At 40.1% G+C, this 22,354-nt stretch overlaps 1 protein-coding gene across 10 annotated transcripts in view; it reads left to right on the top strand.

Moving 5' to 3' along the window:
• Positions 1-22,345, top strand: part of TSNARE1 (t-SNARE domain containing 1) — a 469,084-nt gene extending 446,739 nt beyond the window's left edge. For all 10 annotated transcript variants that reach the window (XM_074557836.1, XM_074557830.1, XM_074557854.1 and 7 more), the window contains one exon: positions 21,428-22,345. The gene's annotated coding sequence lies outside the window, so the exon portion shown is untranslated. The remainder of the gene's footprint in view (positions 1-21,427) is intronic.
• Positions 22,346-22,354: the final 9 nt, after the last annotated feature.

Genomic DNA, 22,354 nt, shown 5'->3' with positions numbered 1-22,354 from the left:
AGTCAGTTCCTCAGTTTTGTTTCAGTACTTGTTGTCCTTGCTTTGACTTTTGTGTATCTACTTTTTTGGTAAAGAAAAGTGATCTGAACTTTTAAATAAATCCCTTGGTCTACATGGTCATTTTAGGCTCATTCCTATTGAACTATTCTATTCTATTCTATTCTATTCTATTCTATTCTATTCTATTCTATTCTATTCTATTCTATTCTATTCTATTCTATTCTATTCTATTCTATTCCATTCCATTCCATTCCATTCCATTCCATTCCATTCCATTTTTTAATATATCATTATCTTCCCAAGTGAAACTCTTCTTTCAGTCTTGGATTGGCCTCACAAATGAAAGTTGGTCTGAGGTTTTTACTGATGTGGAGCTGCAAAGCAGTCATGGAATGGTTGATTTGCTTTCTTAATTCTTAACAAATTTCTCCTACTGACACTCACCTGTGTGTCCTGGCTCCAAGAACCAATGGCACAATTCTTTCCTTTCTTTTTAACTTTTTGTGATGCTCCAATGCCTTGAGTGTTGAGCGCCACAACTTCAGCTGATTTGTAGTGCTCTGGGGTAATTTGTGGGCATTTGTCATTTCTGGACACCTTTTCAACTGAGTAAAGTATTCAAAAGAAATCCTGAATCTTTCATATTTTTGGGAAGTTTGCTCAGGTCTGCATTTGGGGCTTTAGGTGCCAAAGTACCTTGGAAAACCTTACCTTTAGCAAGATTTCTGCTGAAAACTGATGTGTTGGCTGGTACATAACCCCATGGCTGAGTGCTCACAGCATATCAAGACAACTTCAAAAGCCCCAGCCCTGCAAAAAAACCCAAAAACAGCTGAAAGCAATTAGATGAAAGGAATTTCATAACTTTTCTATGACAACAACCTTTGGTATTCTTAGTACATTTTTATTTTGAGCAGTGAGTCACACAAATGCAGAGAGAAACAACAAAGAGGACGTCAAGTTCCATTACTGTAGCTCGATGTTGGATGACAAGGGCATCTGGTTGATAGAACAGAACAGAAAATTGCACTTTGTCTGGCAATTAGGGGAACAAAACGGAAAAAATTGTCACTGTCTTATTCCTGTTTAACTCCAAAAAGTACATATAATTCTGCCTGGGGAAGTTCTGTAGGTGGCTGCCTGCCTTGTAGTCCTGCTGAAACATCAATTTGTGTTCAAAGTGGAGAAGTAAACTGGGCGATGAAATATTCATCTGACGAAATTTCTGAGGTTTTTTGTTGCTGTTGTTTTGCTTACAAAAAATAAAATAGGAAAAAAGAAAAAAGTGCCATTGCTGACTGGCTTCAGCTTGGGTGTTGATGTAACCATTCATGACAGAATATTGTTTTTTAATGAACTTTGCAGCTGGTTGGAGTTTGGTGCCAGAAGGACTGAGTGATGCTGTGGACACAAGAAATGAATTCCTTTTTTTTTTTTTTTCCAAAAAAACCCCTGAACTTCTGTGCATCTTCTAAAATATCTAAAACAACCCAGAGATCCCTGTCCTGTGCTCCACTAAGGCTGATCAGAGTACCTGCAATCCTGAGTCTTTCATATTTTTAGGAAGTTTGCTCAGGTCTGCCCTTGATGCTTTAGGTGCCAAAGTACCTAAAGTATCTGCAGCTACCAGAATAGGGATAAAAAAGATAACAGTTTTGTGACACAAAATTTTTCCCATCTTTACAAGATTCCTGTCTCAATAGTCAAAAGGAATTTGAATAAGTTAACCCCCAAAAAATTATTTCAAGCTGTCAATAATGTTTTTTGTTCTCTCCTTTCTCTCTTTTTTTTTTTTTTATTTTGTGATTTTGAAAAAATTGTGACTTTTTTCTCTGAACACAAACCAAATCCAGCCCATAACCAACTGGATGTAGTATTAAAATTCAGGGAGGATTTATTTATTGCCACAAAGGGGGTTGAATTCCAAAGTCTTCCTCCCTGTGCCAAGGTGGAGGTCACAGAGAGCACGGTCTGCTGTGATGAAGCTGCACAGAGCAGCAGCAGCAGCAGAACTGGGTGAATTGGGACCCAAATTACGTAGATTATACATTTCCTGTACTTTCTCAGGTTTCTAATTCCATTATTAAGTTGTTCAGCATTATCACTTAATTGTTCCTAATGACTTCATACATAACAAGCTGCTGTTACAACAGAAAATTAGACTGTCTGTTCTCCCCGCCTTCCAAATGTTTTATGAAAAGAAGAGGAAAGCACCCCACAATCTGCATTTATTTATAGCCTTTAAGGAAACCCAGTGAGTCACACCACATCCTCATCCAGCAGGACTGGAAGGCTTTCCATTAGGATAAAAAACATTTTCAGATTGCTCACTGAGAGGGAAGTCAGTTGCTGGATTCAGCAGGGTGGTGGTCCTGGCACCAAGTTTGTCAGAGTTCAAGGAAGGTATGGACAAAGCTTTTAGTCAGATGGTTTAGTTTTAATATGAGTCCCTTCCAACTTGAGATAGTCCATGATCCTAAATCAATTTTGGGGTCAGTACCTCGTGGCAGAACATCACTAAAGCTTTTTGATCATTCAAAGTGCTCCATATTGTATAACACTTAAGTGAGACCTGGACTTTCCAGTTTTTCACTTCAGGCTCCATGAGGTCCTTCTGCATTTTTTGCCCATCCCATCCCATCCCATCCCATCCCATCCCATCCCATCCCATCCCATCCCATCCCATCCCATCCCATCCCATCCCATCCCATCCCATCCTAAAAGCAAGAGTAGCAAGATAGGGAGTTCTATTCTTCAGAGATAAGTCAAGAGCCCAACTTCCCAGTGAGTTTTTGTTTATGTTTGGACATGGCTTGTACAACTTGTAGAACATGTGGTTTCAAAATTGTAAAACCTGTGATTGAGAGACAGCAGGTTTGGATTAAATAGGGGAAAAATTCTTTATTCACAGGGTGGTGAGCTGTGGCTGCCCCACCCCTGGAAGTGTCCAAAGCCAGGTTGGGTGGGGCTTGGAGCAACCTGGGATGGTGGAAGCTGTCCCTGCCCATGGCAGGGAGTGGAATGAGATGATCTTTAAGGTCCCTTCCAACCCAAACCATTCTGATTCTCTTATTCTGTGAACATAGCTCATATTTAGGGTCCATAAACTAAAAATGCAAGGGTTCAGAGCTTCATGGCACAGTGTGAGCAGAGATAGAAAGCAAGAGAAAGTAGCAGAACCAGGACTGTCCCCTTCAAATGAGCTGTCACCTCCACAAAGGCACTGCTAGCATGTGACACTAGGGCCTGTGACAGAGGTTTTCCTTTCAAGCCATCTCTTCTGAGGTCTTGTCCCCAAATATGATAAGAAGGAAATGCAGTAGAAGACTTTTAAATTAAATAGGGAAATGGCATATGACAGAAGGAGATGGGAGTGCTGGTGATGGAATATTTAGGGGTTTTTTTCTAGAATCTTTTATATTTATGTTGAAATGTGATGTTCCACTGATGTTGAAGGTAACCTATGTGGTTCTGAATTTTTCAAGAGATTGTTTGCTTCTTTTTTCTCTCTCTTCCTTTACATTGAGAAGTGTGATTTTGTAGAGTTTGGAAATCCCTCTATTCAATTTGGAAACACATTCTACAAAGTGTAGATCTTTCACTGGCAGTCCTTTAAAACAAAACAAGCAAACAAACAAATAAGAATCCAAAGAGAAAAGCATTAAGCAAAAAGATTGGCATTAATAGGAATTTCTGTCCTCCTGATTGCAAAGTTTAGAAAATGAGAATCCACAAAATTACACAAACATGTTGTGCATTTCCAGAGCTAATTAGTGCATACTGGAGGGGAGAAAATTACACCAACTTCTAAACAGAAATGTTAATTGCCAGCCTTTGTTTTTCAAGGCAGTAAGTGTACCCTGGCATTTCTGCCTTCTCGATCCCTGCATAGGGAAAGAGAAGGAAATCTATTTCCCCATTCATCTTCAAGTCCTTTATTAAGACATCCTCTGTAATGACTACCCAAAAAAAAAAAAAAATAGCCTGAGCTAAAAATTCTATTTATGTGTGTTTTGATTTCAAACTCTGTGAGTACTGAGTCAGAATTCCTCGAGGTTCCAAAACACATACTCCTGTTTTATGTTAAAGGATTATATTAAAGCCTTTGTATGGTTTTCTGACTATGCTTCAAAGTATTTTGGATGTCATGTTTTGAATTTGACCTTTTCTATACTGGATTTGGAATTCCTATGTGTCCTTTTTTAATTACCCAGAAGAAACCTCAAGCCTGGAGCATATAATTTTGTCAATGAGGTTTGCAGAGATTCCCATGAGACATATTTTCTCACATTTTCAGTTATCCCAAATTTAAATAGTCTAAGTAAAAAATGTTTCTTCAACAGGACTTCTATACCATAGAGACACAAACCATGAATATCTATGAAATTTCAACACATAAGAGAACTTAGGTTTATGTGAGAATATATATATAAAAAATTATAATTTTTAATGAGAAAATGCAGAGTATGCCATTGCTGTTTTGTAGTTGTACAGATTTTTTTCCTCCTAAAAAGAGCAGTCTTGATGCATTTATAGTCTTGGATTTCTGGGATATTTCTCTCTTGCCTCATAGAAATATAACACCACTGCAAAACACAGCTCTGAGAGTGCCTCAGAGATCTGAATATTTGCTAAAATATAACTGAAATGATGAAATATCAGAAATTTGTGAATTCTTTTTTAATGCTTTCCTTTGGGCACCAACCAATTTCGAATAGAGAAAGACAAATACGACCATAATAATAAACAAAATTCCTACATAAGCAGAAACAGTGAGCTTCATAACAAACAATCAGATGGCTCCCAAGTCATTAAAAAGGTTATTACATTTGAAGGTAAAGGAAATCTCTATTTCTGTTTTCCCAAAGCATTTATTTCATGCAAGGGCAAATATTTTCTGTCAGCATTTTGAAACTTATTCATGGTACACTATTTTCATTTATCATTGTTATCCTTGCATCATTTTTTACTCACAGAAGAAATGTGAAATGAGGCTCATGAAAACTTTTACCTTTGAATAAAATGCTGACAGTTTTAAATGATTGAAAGACATGGATTTATAGAAATTACTGTATCCACATCTACATTTAAAAGGCCAAATTAATCCTACTTGTAATTAAATCAAGGCTTGGGCTCTGTATCAAATGTTGCAGTGCATTTCTCTTGGATGGATGGATGGATGGATGGATGGATGGATGGATGGATGGATGGATGGATGGATGTGACCCAAGTTTTATTTATAATGTCTCTGTGCTGACTTTTAAACATTGCTATAAAACAACAGAAGTAATTTCAACCACTGTAGAAAGCAAATATTAGACTCCCTAGGCCTAATTCTCATTAACTTTAATGCCAATTTACACCACTCTTGCAGTGCACTGGGGCCATAAACTGAATTACATTAAGCATAAAATGTTTCTAATGTGAGAACCAGACCCACTGTGTTTGAGCAGTTTTACAACAAACTTCCCAAAGATGGTGCAACCCTTTCCAGTTTCCTAACAGAGCGTTCATCATGGCTGTTTTCTGACTTTCAACTTGGAAGAGCTTCTTCCTTTAAGTTTGCACAGTGTTGGATTAGCTAGAAATGTTTTTAAAAAAATACCCCTCCAAAAAAAAAAAAAAAAAAAAGAAGCATTGCTGAAACTCTGTTATTAGTCAATAAACATGAACCCAGTGCTGGACTTAGAATATCCCACCCCTTTGTACATCTGATCCATGAGAATTACTTCTCAATTATTGGGTAAAACCTGACCAAAACAGGCCTGGCCACATAGGAAGAAACAAAAAACAAAAAAACACCTCTAAACATATAAACAAAGTAATTCCAGTCAAAATCTCAAGTGTGTTAAATAAAAGGAAAATTTAATATAAGAATTGATAATGGTCTAAGAATAAAATTTGATGTCATGGCTGGCATAACCTGCTAGACCCATCAAAAAAACTTCCAATGGTACAGCCACAAGTAGATCTAATTTTCTCATGCAGGCATCCAAATCTGACACAGATGTACAGATTGTTTGGGAAATACAATTGGAAACACATATAAACATTTTAACACATTTCCATTTATTATTCCTAGCAGTTAAAATTCAGTAGAAATCCAGTATGAAATCTATGCTTTGTTGGAAACATCCAGTTCTGCCTTTTTAAAATACTGAGCTATTGTAGAGAATGATGAATAATAATGAAATTAAAAACTCTACATTAATTATAATTTTCTTCATAAGGAATTCAGATGGAGGATTAAAATAACAAGAGATTTTCTCAATAAAGGAATTAATGCTCTGAGAACACATTCACAGAACATTGTTTTTTATGATACACTGATAGACACAAGACAGAACAAATAGAGGAAAATCACTGATTAAATAAATATTTAATATGTTTAATGGATTCACAGTTTTTGTAGAACAAGGTAACACACAGAGTGTTTAATAAAAAGCACACATTAAATACTTTGCATGTTTTGTACCCTTGCAGAAGGAAAACTGAGCTACTGCAGGTGCTTTGCCCGGGGTGATGCAGTTCCAGAACTGATGCAGGAATATCAGCAGGCAGAATTATCTGCAGTGCCACATGGAATGATGCTGTCACTCTCCATCAGAGCTCCCTAGAATGGGGTCCCTAGCAATCCCCAGAGGGTAAAAACGTGCCACAGGACTTTTGGGACAAATTAAACTTACCCTGTGAAGTGGGAGACAAACGCATGGGATGAAAGGAATGGTATTTATGGAAGTACAGTCAAGGAAAGACAGGAAGGTGAGAAAGGAATCCCACAATGTTTTGGGTGAGGCAACAAAGCTATGAAATGGCAGATTTGGGAAACATTAAACCATGTAGCAACCTCAGTGTAAATGGAATAATGATCCTTTAGCCCTGTGGTCCTTTTGGCTGATAGTCTTGTTTGCTGAATGCAATTGCTGCAGTTAAAACCTCAGTCTTACCAGATCACACAGAACCACAGAATGGGTCAGGCTGGGAGGGACCACAGTGGGGTCACCTGGTGCCACCTCCCTGCTCCAGCTGGGCCATCCCAGAGCACAGGCCCAGGATTGTGTCCAGACAGTTCTAGAATGTCTGCAGAGAGGGAGACTCCACACCCTCTCTGGACAATCTGTTCAGTTCTTGGTCACCAGACAGGGAAGACGTTCTGACTCATGTCCAGGTGGAACTTTGTGGGATCAGCTCCTGCCTCTTCATCTTGTGCCATTGTTGGGCCCCCCCAGAGCAGAGCCTGGGCCCTGCTCTGACCCCTCCCTGCAGACAGGGACACACAGGGATGAGGTCACCTCTCAGTTGTCTCTTTTTGAGGCTGAACAGCCCTAGCTCCCTCAGCTTTTCCTTATCAGTGATGCTCCAGTCCCTTCATCATCTTCATCACCCTTCCCTGGACCTGCTCCAGGAGCTCCATTGCCTCCCTGGTCCTGAGGAGCCCAAAGCTGGACAGGGCACTCCAGATGTGCCTCACCAGGGCTGAGCAGAGGGGCAGGATCACCCCCCTCAGTCTGCTGGCAATGCTCTTCCTGATGCATCCCAGGATCCCATTGATCTTCTTGGCCACAAGATCAGGATCTGTCTGAAAGCTAAATGTTTCAAGAAATCAGTTATTTTCAAATAGGCTTCCCATTTCTGACTCTTTTCTTGGGTTCTCTTTACTCTGTTTCCCCAGCAACATGTCTGTACCGACTTTCCCTTGTGAGGTCTTCCAGTAATTTTCTGATACAGCCCAAACTTGTTGAGATACACAGGGACACAGGTACAGCAGAGGAAACACTGTAAAAGTTTCAATCCTGCTTCTAAACTCGTACAGGTATTTGTTGGGCCAGCAGACTCTGAAATTCTGAAATCAGCAGTGGTATTTCTGCTGCAAGGACAAAGCCTCACACGGTAAATCTGCTGTGAAATGGTTTGTGCTCAGTGAGTCTGAGTCCAAACAACAGAAACTCCTTCTAGGAAAGAAACAAGACCTCAAGCTGTTTCAAGCAGAAGTGGAAGAGTTCAATAAGAATTCATTATTTGAACTTTGTCTTTTTCTTTATTCTCTTTCCTTACTTTTCCTTTCATTCTGCCCTCTGCTCCAACCCCAGTAGCTTGCACCCATCTGTTAAAATATAAAAAGGGCTCCCTCTGCTAGTGCCTATTAAAGTGCCATATGGCTGAGGTATAGCCTGAGGTGCTGAGCATCACAGAGTGCAGCTCTGCAGAATAAAGATTCCTGCACTTGAGGTTTAATTAGGTAAGTGCTTTTTAAGTAGCATCGCTGTTTCTCCTTAAAATATTTATAACTCCTCTCCAAAGAACAAGGATGAAGCTGGTCTAAATCACAACCTGACCTGTTTCAATGAGTGTTCCCCTCCTTCTCCTTCATCCTCAGAATTGGGGATAACAGGCAAAGTGGTCTCCCAAATGTGTGTGATCCCTCCTGCTGTGGAGGAATCTTCCCAACCTCATCGCTGCTGCTGCAGACAAGGCTGTGCTCTGGGCTCCACCTGCTGCAGAGGAGGAGGGAATTCTTTATTTCCAGATGCAGCTGCACTACAGCTTTATTGAGGGGGAAATACAGAGAGGAATTGTGTGCTTTGAAGTATCACTTCCACTGGGGTTCGGTGCTGGAGGAATCTGCTACCTCCAAAGAAGGAATTCCTAACTAGGAACCCAGTGCAGAGAAGGCAAATGACATCTAAAGAAACACTTGGCAAGGTGTTGGCAACTTTGAGTTTATTCTGGTTCTTCCAGCTGCTGCCAGCTGCAGGTGAAGAACAATAAATATTATTCCTTTGATTTTTTAGTTTGATTGTTTGCTTGGGTTTTCAGTGTTGCTGTTATTCTTGTTAAGAGGCAAGTTCAGTGTGACCATGTACACAGGAGTCTGAGAATGAGGGAAGAGACGAGGATCTGACTCCATGTTTCAGAAAGCTTGATTTATTTTTTTATTATATATATTACATTAAAACTATACTAAAAAAATAGAAGGAAAGATTTCATAAGAAGGCTAGCTAAGAATAGAATAAGAAAGAATGATAACAAAAGTTTCTGTCTTGGACAGAGTGTCCAAGCCAGCTGACTGTGATTGGCCATTACTTAGAAACAACTCTATGAGACCAATCACAGATCCACCTGTTGCATTCCACAGCAGCAGATAACCATTGTTTACATTTTGTTCCTGAGGCCTCTCAGCCTCTCAGGAGGAAAAATCCTAAGGAAAGGATTCTTCATAAAAGATGTCTGTGACAGTTCAGTATCTGAAAGGATCTCCGCTTGCTTGGTGCATGTGAGGTGAAGGCTTTTGTTCAGACCTGTAAAACATGATGTGCAGTAAAAGCCCTCTGAAAAAGTCCATGGGAAGTCCCAAAATTTATTGCTAAATACCATTGTCTTGGGGATCTTGGTTGTGCTGGACAGAGAAGGCTGGGCATCAACTACCAAAATTATTCTGCTTTTCAAACTACAGAGACATAAAGAAAACTCAGAAATCTCTATCCATTCCATGGAATCACAGTAACTCCCTGGTATTTCCTATCTTGTATTGTGTCTACCCTAGTTCTTCACTTTTATGTTAAGCACCTCAGTCACTGTAGTACACCAGATCTGTTAAAACTGATCCCTTTTATTTTGTTCCTTTACCTCTTGTCTAATAGACTTGAGCTGTAAAAAGGCTTTTTTGATACCTAAATGCTTTCTCTCTGTCTACTGGAGCCCTTAAATACTTCATCTCCCCTCTTTTCTCTCTTAATCCCTTATAGCACTACATGCTAAGGAGTAAGTAAAATCTTAATCATTTCTGCTCCCAGAAATGGAACCAGAGGCACGATGCAGAATATATAATGTATAGCTGACTCTTCAGTGATTACTCATGATTGTCTTCCCTCTCCAACAAAATCCTGTTTCTTTCCAAAAGAAAATGGAGACACTTCTGGAACTCTGCATAGTCTCTTTAGTGCTGGTCTTCCCAGCAGTGATAATAAACAGGGAGGAGTTAAATGGATGCAGCACCCTGATAAATCTGACACAGCTGATTTTGGGGATTTTAGGACACCCAGCCTGGCCAGCACAAAATAATATTTCACCCCTTCATTGTCTCCAGCAGTACCCATGAACAGGCACTCAAGGAAGAGTAACAACAAATGATGTACATAAAGCATTCCCTGGGCACTGTCCAAGCTTCTGATTATTTCCTACTCAGGGAGTTCTGACATTGTTTCTTGCTCAGTAACTCAGAGATCTTTCTTTGAAATATTTTTCTATTCTTCCCTTCAACCTGTAGGTTTTATTTTATTCATTTTTGGTGAGTATGGTAGGAGAGCATACATAGTGGAGGATAGGATTGCTTTTCTGTACGCAAAGAATATTATGGGGAAAACAAGATGGGAGTTGTATCCATGCAGTAACTGAAGAGTTTATAAGGCTTTAATTAGATGGGTCTCAGTAAGATCTAACATGAGAGTTGATACTTATCCTTATTTCCAATAATGCTACCCAAGAAAATGAAGATACTCTGGATTCCATATGAAAATGAGAACTCTTTGTCTGTACATTAAAGAAAAGAAAGGAGGGAGGGAGGGAGGGAGGGAGGGAGGGAGGGAGGGAGGGAGGAAGGAAGGAAGGAAGGAAGGAAGGAAGGAAGGAAGGAAGGAAGGAAGGAAGGAAGGAAGGAAGGAAGGAAGGAAGGAAGGAAGGAAGGAAGGAAGGAAGGAAGGAAGGAAGGAAGGAAGGAAGGAAGGAAGGAAGTGGGGGAAGTGGCGGAAGTGGCGGAAGGAAGTGGCGGAAGGAAGTGGCGGAAGGAAGTGGCGGAAGGAAGGAAGTGGCGGAAGGAAGGAAGTGGCGGAAGGAAGGAAGTGGCGGAAGGAAGGAAGGAAGGAAGGAAGTGGCGGAAGGAAGGAAGTGGCGGAAGGAAGTGGCGGAAGGAAGGAAGGAAGTGGCGGAAGGAAGGAAGTGGCGGAAGGAAGTGGCGGAAGGAAGTGGCGGAAGGAAGTGGCGGAAGGAAGTGGCGGAAGGAAGGAAGGAAGGAAGGAAGGAAGGAAGGAAGGAAGGAAGGAAGGAAGGAAGGAAGGAAGGAAGGAAGGAAGGGGCGGAAGGAAGGAAGGAAGGAAGGAAGGAAGGAAGGAAGGAAGGAAGGAAGTGGCGGAAGGAAGGAAGTGGCGGAAGGAAGTGGCGGAAGGAAGTGGCGGAAGGAAGTGGCGGAAGGAAGTGGCGGAAGGAAGTGGCGGAAGGAAGTGGCGGAAGGAAGGAAGGAAGGAAGGAAGGAAGGAAGGAAGGAAGGAAGGAAGGAAGGAAGGAAGGAAGGAAGGAAGGAAGGAAGGAAGGAAGGAAGGAAGGAAGGAAGGAAGGAAGGAAGGAAGGAAGGAAGTGGCGGAAGGAAGGAAGGAAGGAAGTGGCGGAAGGAAGGAAGTGGCGGAAGGAAGGAAGGAAGGAAGGAAGGAAGGAAGGAAGGAAGGAAGGAAGGAAGGAAGGAAGGAAGGAAGGAAGGAAGGAAGGAAGGAAGTGGCGGAAGGAAGGAAGGAAGGAAGGAAGGAAGGAAGGAAGGAAGGAAGGAAGGAAGGAAGGAAGGAAGGAAGGAAGGAAGGAAGGAAGGAAGGAAGGAAGGAAGGAAGGAAGGAAGGAAGGAAGTGGCGGAAGGAAGGAAGTGGCGGAAGGAAGGAAGTGGCGGAAGGAAGTGGCGGAAGGAAGTGGCGGAAGGAAGTGGCGGAAGGAAGTGGCGGAAGGAAGTGGCGGAAGGAAGTGGCGGAAGGAAGGAAGGAAGGAAGGAAGGAAGGAAGGAAGGAAGGAAGGAAGGAAGGAAGGAAGGAAGGAAGGAAGGAAGGAAGGAAGGAAGGAAGGAAGGAAGGAAGGAAGTGGCGGAAGTGGCGGAAGGAAGGAAGTGGCGGAAGGAAGTGGCGGAAGGAAGTGGCGGAAGGAAGTGGCGGAAGGAAGTGGCGGAAGGAAGGAAGGAAGGAAGGAAGGAAGGAAGGAAGGAAGGAAGGAAGGAAGGAAGGAAGGAAGGAAGGAAGGAAGGAAGGAAGGAAGGAAGGAAGGAAGGAAGGAAGGAAGGAAGGAAGGAAGGAAGGAAGGAAGGAAGTACAAGGCACCTTATGAATTAAGGCTTCTTTCTGATCCTAGTGGTTGCAACAATCTTGTCACTGAAGATTTGTTTATAGAAAAAATATACGAGGTAAACCATAAAAACCTGTGAACAGAATAAGGTAGTACATAAATACTTGATCCAGAATTAGAATATTTTAAAAAAAGAAAGATTATATTAGTGTCACTGAAGTTTAGACAACTAAACTTGAACTTGTTACTTGATGTTCCCTTTCAGGCTAAGGCATAAATTTTTTTTTCAGCTATTGAATGGATTCATTAAAGTTGAGCCAGATTGTCCTCTCTAAAGAGAAATGAGAGTGATTTGTGTTGATCTGGAACATTTGAATTTGAATGCAAAGAATCTCATCCATAATATTCCATATTAACTAATCTGGAGCAGTAGAAAAGGGAATAAACATCCACTAGGCAGGATATTTCACCCACCCACACTGGAAGAATGGTGGAAGAGATTAAAAGGAAAGTCAACTCAGCTGTTTTCACCCTTATTTATGAACAGCCCACTAAGGTCCAAATGAGGAGGTGTCCAAAAGATTTACCAAGGTTATCTACAAATATCAGAGTGAAATCCCTGACATGTGTGCATTTTCCTGCCATAAGCAGGGATCAACTGCATTAGTCTCCCTGGTGTCTACAAAAATATCTCTTTTCTGATGGGATTAGGGTTTGCATTAATCCAGTGCTGACTCTTAGAATGTAAGCAAAGCAAACATGAAGCTTCCTTCCATCCTGTGCCTCAGCCCTGGCACCATCTATAGGAATAACACCAGCATATGCATGTAAAACCAGCATCACCCAGAGTTAACAACAGCTAGAACCCAGATAGATGAAAAAAATGCATTATATTTACATCTAGAGAATTTATTAGTTCTTTTTTAATTAGCTCTCTATGCAGCAATTTATTTCCAGTGCTGTTCTTAATGAAAAAGTTATAAGTTGCAGTTCTATTTCCAGTGTTAAGAGTTTTGTCCATTCCATCTCTGTCTTCATTGACTAAAACCAGTTTTGTTTCCTTCATAGTTAAATAGTCTTTAAAAAAAATTATCTGAGGAAGGTACTTCTTGTGTTTAAATATGCATTGCTGCTGCTCTGAGAACACCCATCAGCGTGTGAGACAGCAACTCTTGCTATGCAAGTGTGTTTTTCTTTCCTGATAGGGAACATTTTCAGCTCTCATTTTCCCTAGTTCTGCACAAACCACATTATTCTGCCACCAGCTTCCTTTCAGCAGAACTGGAGCATACAGCTCCTGCTCCCTTAGCTGGAATAGTTTAATGCCAACCATTTTGTGTGTCTTCTGTGGGCTTTTTTAAGGTTTATTTCCAGTAACACGTGAATGAGAATTTAAGGGTTTCTGTCACCTTTTACAGCTGTGATTTGCTTGCTCTGTAGTTAAAAGCAGCTGCAAGGTGAAAGCCTGGTATTTCCCCATGGCAGGTTCTCAGGGATGGTGGGACAGTAACGAGGCACTGGATGGGCACTGAGAGATTTGCGTCCTTGGCAGCCTTGACTGTGTGCTCCAGTGCTGAGGCATCCATCTCCTTGAATCTGTCCTGCAACCACACACATTTTAACATAAGTCAGCATTTTTCCTCCTGATGCTTAATCCAAGATGAAAGTCAAATGCCAGGAACTCTGCTTGTTCCCAAAAAAACCACAAAATTTGCCACACTGGTGCAAATGGATGAGTTGCCAGGTCTGCTATCTAATCTCTCTTAGTGTCTCAGCTGGCCAGTGTTTTATGTCTCTGGTTTTTACATTATCCTGAGTGCTTCCCAGAATAATTCCACATATTCATGAAGCTGCTTTTCTCTGTCCTTCCTCCCTCCACACTGCAGGAGTTGCCAAATGTGAGTTAGGGAGCCCTGTCCTGCTAGGGAAAGGCAGTGGCTGCTTAGACCAGAGGAGATGTGGCCTCTTTCACAGAACGTTCTTGCAAATGAGCAAAGTTACTGCAGCATAAATTGCAAAGTGAACCCATGGATGATGGTCAACCAATGGTATCTTTTTGGTCATTCAGTCACTTAGATCACACATTGCTGGAGATTTTAACCTTCTTGTCAAGGCAATAAAATAAAGTCATAGCCCTCCTCTGTAACTCAACCCTCACTCTTCTGAGTTTCAGCCCTCAGAAAAAGATGATTTCAGATAAATTTATTTAGTTTATTATTGGGATGTTGTGAAGGAAATCCCAATTTCCAAGGACTTTTTTTTTGAGAAGTAAAATCATAGAATTGTTGAGGTTCCAAATATTGAGTTGAACTGTTCTCCTACCACCACCACCACCAAGTTCGCCACTGAACCAAATCCTCAAGTGCATATCCACACAATTTTTCTACTTCCTGGGATGACAACTCTACCACTTCCATGGACAGCCTGCTCCATTGCTTTACAACCATTTCCATGAAAGAAATCAACTCTAAATCTTCTCTGGCACCACTTGAGACCATTTCCTCTTCTCCTGTCTTTTGCTACCTGGGAGAAGAGTCTGACACCCACCTCACTATTATTTCCTTTAAGGTACCTGTAGAAAGCAATAAGGTCACCCCTTTTCCTCCAGACTAAACAGGGTGGCAATGCTTCTACAAGAAAAGTAATATTAAGAGAAAATGAGTACACATTTCTTTGGAGGAAGCATCTCCTGTGACTTGTGACCTTGAGAAGAAGCAAAGCCTAATTATTAAATGGGTTTGACTCTTTCTCTTTCCTGACCTACTATAGTACAGGAATGAAGTTTGTGCTTCAGTAGCTCCTGAGGTTTCCTCTCAGAACTTTCTGGGATAACTTGTTAGAACCCAAATTTTAAACCTCACACAACCTCAAAAAATTCATTTGGGACTTAAACCAGGTCTATCACTCAAAAAAAAAAAAAGGTTGCTGGAGGTTGAAAAAGAACTTTTTATTGTGTTAAACATTGTCATGTTAAAGAACTATGCAATGACTTTTCAATCATCCCGAACTCTGCCACGCACAGCGGGCTATGAGAGAAAAAAATGAGGTCAGCTCACTCATAAATAGATTTTCCCCTTGTTTTAATGTGATAAGACAATGCTGCTGAGATTCGCTCTTCACTTGCCATTTAATCAGAGCTGAGTTTGCAATGTCATTACCTGATGTTTCACATATTCAACACCAGGTAATTTAAAAATCTTTATGCAAATGGCCCTGCTACTTCTATAACAGCATTTGTTTTTAACAGGTTGGGCAAAATTACTCTAATTCATTATGTGTCACCTCCCAGGCTCTGGGCATTCCACCTCTGTGAAATGAATTTTCTCATGATCCCCGAAGTTCAGCTAGCAATATTCACTTCTGAAATGTGATATCACCCATTGTATCTCTGGCCATTATTATGTCATCTTCTGCATCTTTGCCTCCCAGGTGCAAATTCTGAGCTGCTGCAGATCTTTTTTGCATGTTTATATGAGTAGCAGTTACACATTTCTTAAAAGCTTTGCCATGTACTGTGCACTGCTAAGACAAATCTTTAGGGGTCAGACTGAAATGCACTGGGGTAAATTTAGGGGTAAATTCCCATGGGGAACATGACTAAACATGAAGATGGAAAAGATTTGGGATTTCTTTCAGTGTAGTGAATCCCAAGGAACTGACTTGGATAGACAGCACCCTTCTTGGACCCCAAACAGTGCCTGGACTGTGGGCTTGGGTTTTGTTGCTGGGGTTTTGTTTTGTTTTGTTTTGCTTTTTTCCCAGTATCATCTAATCCCTTCTTTTAGTTTTGCCTTTGGGTTAACCCATACTCTCCATAAAACACACCTATGCTCTTGTGGTGGTCCCTGACAGATACCCATGCACTTGCTTTAATATCTTTAATATCTTTATCCAGAACTCCTATTTTAACAATGAGCTGCAGCTGCCAAATTTTAAGAACTTCATATCAGGGCCCAAAATACCCTAGTCTTCCAAAGGGCCTGGATTTCTACTGGGCCATCTTTCTAAGCAGAAAAAGAAATTATTTCAGTGAAGTTGAATCAAAGGTGGCTTCTGGGAACCATTGATGCAATTAAGAGAAAGCACAGGGGAAATAAAAGTGTAAGTGAATATTAAGCCATATTGCACGGGGTATATCATCACCCTGCCATCTCATTTTTTTTCTGACAGAAGACTCTTGGGTTATTAGGCCTGTCCTAATTTAAGAAGCTGCTGTTAGAACTCCAGAATAAGCAGAAATGACCAGAGTGGCTGAATAAGAGCAGCAGCTTTCCTGCTGTGGGCAGTCGTGCACTGAAGAAATTCTGCAACGAAAAGTGGACATCATTTGCTCCCCTAGAAAATTAGTGGGAAGGATTCTTTAAAGAGATGAACTTTAACTGATGAAACAACAGTCTTTCCTGAAGGCAAAATCTCATCATCACCTACTACACTTGAAAAAGGGTTCAGCTAAGGCCTGGAAGGTTTACAGTGTCAGAAATGTAATTCTCAGACTAATCTGCTGTCTGATTAACTCCAGCTTCAAAGAGGCAGGAAACATCACAGGTTTTCTTAGCATTGTGACCTTTTTCTTCCTTTCCTTGTATTTTCTTTATTTTCTATCCTAAAAATACATCATTAAAATTTACGTATAAAATAAAGCTGTTGTATCAAGTCCATTTTGAAACCTTAATCAGAGTGATCAGGAAGGGTTTGCAGAGGCCATTCCCTGCCACCATAGACGGAAGAGATTAATTTCGAATGAGTTAAGCCACGAATTGCACCCCAACTGCAGAGAAAGGTTATCTGACTTAGGATAAATTTGATGTTGATGTCCAAAGCTGGTGATCTGTTGAATCCTAAACACAGAAGCAAAGTATATTTACCATATTGTCAGGAAATGAAAATCAGAATATTAGCAGCTACAAGGAACTAGAGCCAGAAAAATGTAAACAACCATAGATTTCCTGGTTTCCCTTTAATACTCTCTTAGGGGTTTCAGAAATAGACAATTTAGATCCTCATGTTATAAGATGCTGTCTCCACTGTCAGCCTCACAGATTAATTTAGGTTCTACATTCACATCATGAATGAGATGATGTCACAGGATTTCAGCTTTGTGATATTTGGAAGCTACTTTGCAATGTGCATCTGAAACTATAAAGTATGCAACAGTTTTAGAGGAAAGCAGATAAAGTTTTGACATGTATTTAATTAGTGTAAATTATGCATATGGGAAAGTTTCAGTTTGAAAATATCAAAAGGCAGTAGTGCCTTGGAAACAGGTTTACCAGAACACTGAAAATCAAAATCTGAATAAGAAGAAACAAAACTGAATTAAACAAAAAAATGGCATGCTCAAGTCAAGGGCTCAACATTTCCTTTCTGTGGGTTATCTGTCTTTCAAGACACCTGTGCTGAGGGTTCAGCACTGGCACAGGCTCCCTCCCTGCCTGAGTTTGAAATGTTGGGAAGGGCCTTTAAATAACTCTGAAGAGATGTTTCCATGTCCATGTTTTCAGTGCTCACCACCAAATTCCATCTGTTCATTCTATGACTTTGCAGAGCAGCTGCAAGACCTTTCCTATGGGCTGGATAAAGTCAGCGAGAGTGTTTGCATGGACTTTAATGAGATTTGGGTCATCTCTCCCCTTTCATTGAGGCAAAATTCCACTTGGTAATTTCATGGGCCACCTTCAGTCATCTCAATCAGTTTCCAACAATGATTGTCATTGTTTCACACTTTTAAAGAAACATTCAACCACCCAAAACCTCTGCATATATAATGGTCACCTACTATTAATAATGGACTATGATTTGTCTTGATGAACCTTCTCCAACAGAGGAGTCCTTTGAGATTTGTATCTATGAGAAAGTCCTAAATCCATGTAAATTTGCAAATGTCAAAGGTTGTATTATCACAGCTTATTTACACAGTGTGATACACATCTTCATATTTGCCCAGGCAGAGATCTCACTTGATTTGGAACAACAGCAGGTAGGGACAAATTATTATTTATTACTCTGAATAATTTATCTTCCCATGAGACCACCTCTTTAATTCACAGCCAGAATAGCCCAGACTAAATAAACGAGCAGAGTCTACACTGAAAACCTCAAAGAGGGGAAAGATTCTTCTCTGATCTAAGGAGGGCTGGAGGATGAATCCTTACCTAAGGTTCTTGTTGCAGCTCTTTACAGGCTGCTTTTACACTTCTCAGTGATCTGTCAGCTTGCATAGAAGCATAATTTTAGCACCCTGATAGCAGCAGGGTACTTTTTTTATTTGTCCTCTCCCTTTATTCATGAAAAAAAAATCAAGATAAATATATCTGTTTCCTTTAATGATCATGAAAATAATCACAGAAATAAAGACAGATAAAGCCTCAAGTCAGACACATTTATACCAATAAAGTTCCCAAGACATTAAAGAAAACCTAGGGTATATTCCAGCATAATTTTAATTTATTTATTTCCAAAGATTGTTATTTAATTCTCTATTTGTAGAGCAACTAAGATAAGACTGTATGGTCCATGAGTAGAACTGCTAAACTTAGCATAAGTATTACTACACAAAAAGTAAAAAAGATCTTTAATCAAAACCTAAGAGTATGACAGAACTCAACCTCTCTCTCAGTAACTTAAATTCATATTTATCCTCAAGCAAACCTGACAGGTATATGAAGTCTGTTGGATTTTTGGCCTAGAATATCTTTTAGCCAGTTTGTGCCTGGAGAATCTCCCTTGCTGCACTCCAAGCCTTGTAGATTACCTATTTCTTATCCAAATGGCTTTTGCATTTTAAATATTCATATTTAAATAAATATTTTCCCTGATTTAAAATCAAAATTCAGAATCCCCAGCAGCTGCAGAGCCTGCTAAGAGTAATGGGTCTGTGCTGGACATAGGGTTTGGTTTCATGTCCAACCCATCTTCATCCCAGTGCTTGGAGAATTCTGTCCAAGCTCCAGAGGATCTGTGTTCTCCTGGACACAGGCATGTGTGTGCCTGCACAGGAGCTCTCTGACATGTGAGGAGAGGCTGAGAGAGCTGGGATGCAGTCTGGGGAAGGAAAGGCTCTGTAGGAGCTTACCCATCTATAAATACCTGAGGCAGAGGGATAAAGAAGGTAGAAGCAGGCTCTTCTCAGTGGTTTCTGCTGACAGGTCAAAAGGCAGTGATCACAACCTGAAAAAAATGAAAAATATTTTGAGCATATGAAAACACTTTTTTTTTTTTTTTTTTTTTTTTTTTAATATGATTGACCAAATGGGGAAATGGGTTGCCGAGAGTTGTGGAGCCTCCAGCTTTGGAGCTATTCAAAATCCAGCTGGACACAGCCCTGCTCACCCTGCTTCATCTCCAGAATCTGTGAATTTCTGTGATTCTGTAACTTGAACAGGTGGTGAATGTTGTTGACTGGCACCTGCAGAAATAGGATAGGATTCTATAATGCTATAAAATGGTTTAGTTTGGAAGAGACCTTCAAGGTTCACCTTAGAGCCTTTCCTCTTTAAAAAGTGCTGGGAAATATTAAATAAACAGAAAAGTGAGAGTAGTTCCCAAGTGGAAGGAAAGGTTGAATGATTAGTGGTGTGCATCCCCTTTCCAGAGCTGCTTTTTCACTTGTGTGAGTGACTTGAGCAACTCCTCTTGTGACATTAAAAGGACTTTGGCTGCTGAATTTGTGCAGCTAAATTTAGATGCCAACAGTGAACCTCTCTGCATCTGGGAAAGTCATCCTGAAGATCCCTTTGCAGCTAATGTGAGTCAATACCAGCCAGTGAAATTTAGGTCAATATGGAGTTGATTACTTTATTCAAATGATCCCCACCCTAAAAACCCTAAAAATCTTTGGCTGTATTGATTAGATCTGTAATTACTGTAATAGGAGCCTGGAGCCTGGGAGTCATTCTACTCAGATGGAGGTGCTTAGACCTTAAATTAGCTGGGATGAATGTCATCTTCAGAAGAGTACCCTTCCATTAGAGTGTTTCTATTGCCTCTTTGAGGTGTTTCTGTGAATACAATGCAGGAACCCTCATCTCTGCTTTGTATCTGCAGCACAGCACATAATGGACATCTGGTTTCAAAAATATTATCTGAACAATCTTATAATGAGCAGTTTAAAAATTAGCATAAATGAAAATATGTTTGTGTCTATATTTAGCTGCTTTCTGTCTGATCATGGTCTATTTTAACACCTTGTTGGTTTGCAGCAAAGCATAATTAAAACAGTGTTTCTGAGGCTTTCACCTGTATTAAAAAGATCTAGAAAAAAGAAAAGAAGTTGTTATCAGTTATGCCTTCACTAATAATAATGACAATCCAGTTTTTCATTCCTATCCTCACCCTGGATAACAAGTTTAACTCGATTTTCTTAGATTGCATGTGCACACAAACACAGTCACTGAGGAAGCAGAGGTAGAATAAACACAAACACCACAAAAGCTTGCTGATATATTTCATAGTGATGCCTCCTACAAACACTCAGGGCTGTTTCATAGGTGGTGAGTGTAAAAATACAATCTGTGTAACCTCAGAAGTGCAAAGTGCTGATCTTGGAGGTGCTATCCCGCTGCTGATGTCGTTCTTAAGAAGTTTCTTTTACAGTAATTGGAGAGAAACAGACTCTTTGATCAAAAAGTGCTCTCTTTTTAATTCCATTAACTTGTCTACATGAATAGTGTAAACATTTTACGGTTTAGATCTACATGTTTTTGATCTCTAATTACACATCTACAAGTCATAATGAGTTGTTCCTAGTCAGAGGAAGTGCCTAAGGTTTTAGTTTCTTCATGGCATGGAAAAATGGGAAACAATACAATTTCCCAGCTCTATTCCGTCCAGCAAAGTGCACCAGTGCCATGCTCTGTCTTCTAGTCTTTGTCCATTTTGCAGAAAATTAATTATATTTTTAAAACTAAATGCATTTTTCTCCAGGTATGGGAACTGCTGGCATTGAAGGGAACACAAAATTTACTTTTTTCCTTGCTACAGGAGGTTAAATGCTGTATTTTCTTGATGAATTTGGGTTTTCTGTATTCTCAGTCATAGAACCATGGAAAAGTTTGGGTTGGAAGGGACCTTAAAGATGATCTCATTCCAACCTCTGCCATGGGCACGGAGTTCTTCCTCTTATTCACAGCCCCTTCCAATTGGGTTTTGAACATTTCCAGAGATGAGGAGCCCACAACCTTTGTGGATAATCTGTCCCAGTCTTCTCATCCCTTCCATCTCCACAATTACCTTAGCCTGGAATCAGTGAAAATACACTTTCCTGAGCTTAATCTTAATCTGCTTTTTTTTCTGTCTGTGCCTTTTGGGAGCAGCCACCCTTCCACCAGTGACACCTCTGCACCAGAAATTCTCTGGGGGTCCTGTGAATACTCACCAGCTGTTCTTGGTTTTACAGAGCCTGTGGTCACCCTGGAATGGATTCTCAAGGCACTGCACATTCAGGCCCCACGTCTCTGTCTGCATTTCTGATCACGTCATGTTAATCCTGCTATAACCAACAAGCACTAATTGTATGAAAGAAAAGCCAAGTTTTATACTGTGTGTTGGTATCATTGTGAATAATTTTGCCTAATTTTGCCTATTTTCCCCCCTTCATCACAGGCATGTTTTACCTTATGTTACAGATTTTAATTATGCCCCCTTTATCTGGGGAATTCTATTTCTTTGCCTCCAGATTTGCTCTACAATGTGCTGTAAGACAAGTAGCTGTTAATTCATCTCTGTTGTTTGTGTTTTTAACATGCTCCTGATCTCCAATTCTGCTCATTTAAAACTGTGAAAGTCAAGATGTTTGTCTGGTTCTTTTTTTTTTTATTATTATTTTTATTTTGTTACTCTTTTTGTATGTTTAAAAATTAATTTAGCTCAGATTCCCCTGCTGTGCACTGCTGCTTTAGAATTTGCTCTGCTGGATCTGAGCTAAGCACTTCCACAATTTCATGTGCCGTTTACAACACATCAATTAGATGCTTATTTGATCCCACTGTATGCACAGAACACCATATTTATTCATGAGAAACGTCCCTGAAAGAGCAGGACAAATAAAGAAAACATTACATTATGATTTTTTGGCGGCCTTTAAAAAAAACCCAAGCAAGATATCTCATGAAAAATGCCAAATATTACTTCAGACTTCATTTAATAGGTTTCACTGCAACCAACGTTTGTGAGTTTGTTCCATTTTCATCCATAATGTTTTTTCCTGACAACATGATTGAAAATGCCATTGAAATTCATCTTTAAATGTGTTGTGTGTTATAAATGCAGTTTTCCTCCAGTAAATAAAGCATTTCAAAAATGGTTTTAATTAAAATGCCATAGG

This window comes from Zonotrichia albicollis, chromosome 1, assembly GCF_047830755.1.
Source record: "Zonotrichia albicollis isolate bZonAlb1 chromosome 1, bZonAlb1.hap1, whole genome shotgun sequence".
Lineage (NCBI taxonomy): Eukaryota > Metazoa > Chordata > Aves > Passeriformes > Passerellidae > Zonotrichia > Zonotrichia albicollis.
The sequence above is the reverse complement of the archived record's forward strand: the minus strand, read 5'-3'. Positions and strand labels throughout refer to the sequence as shown.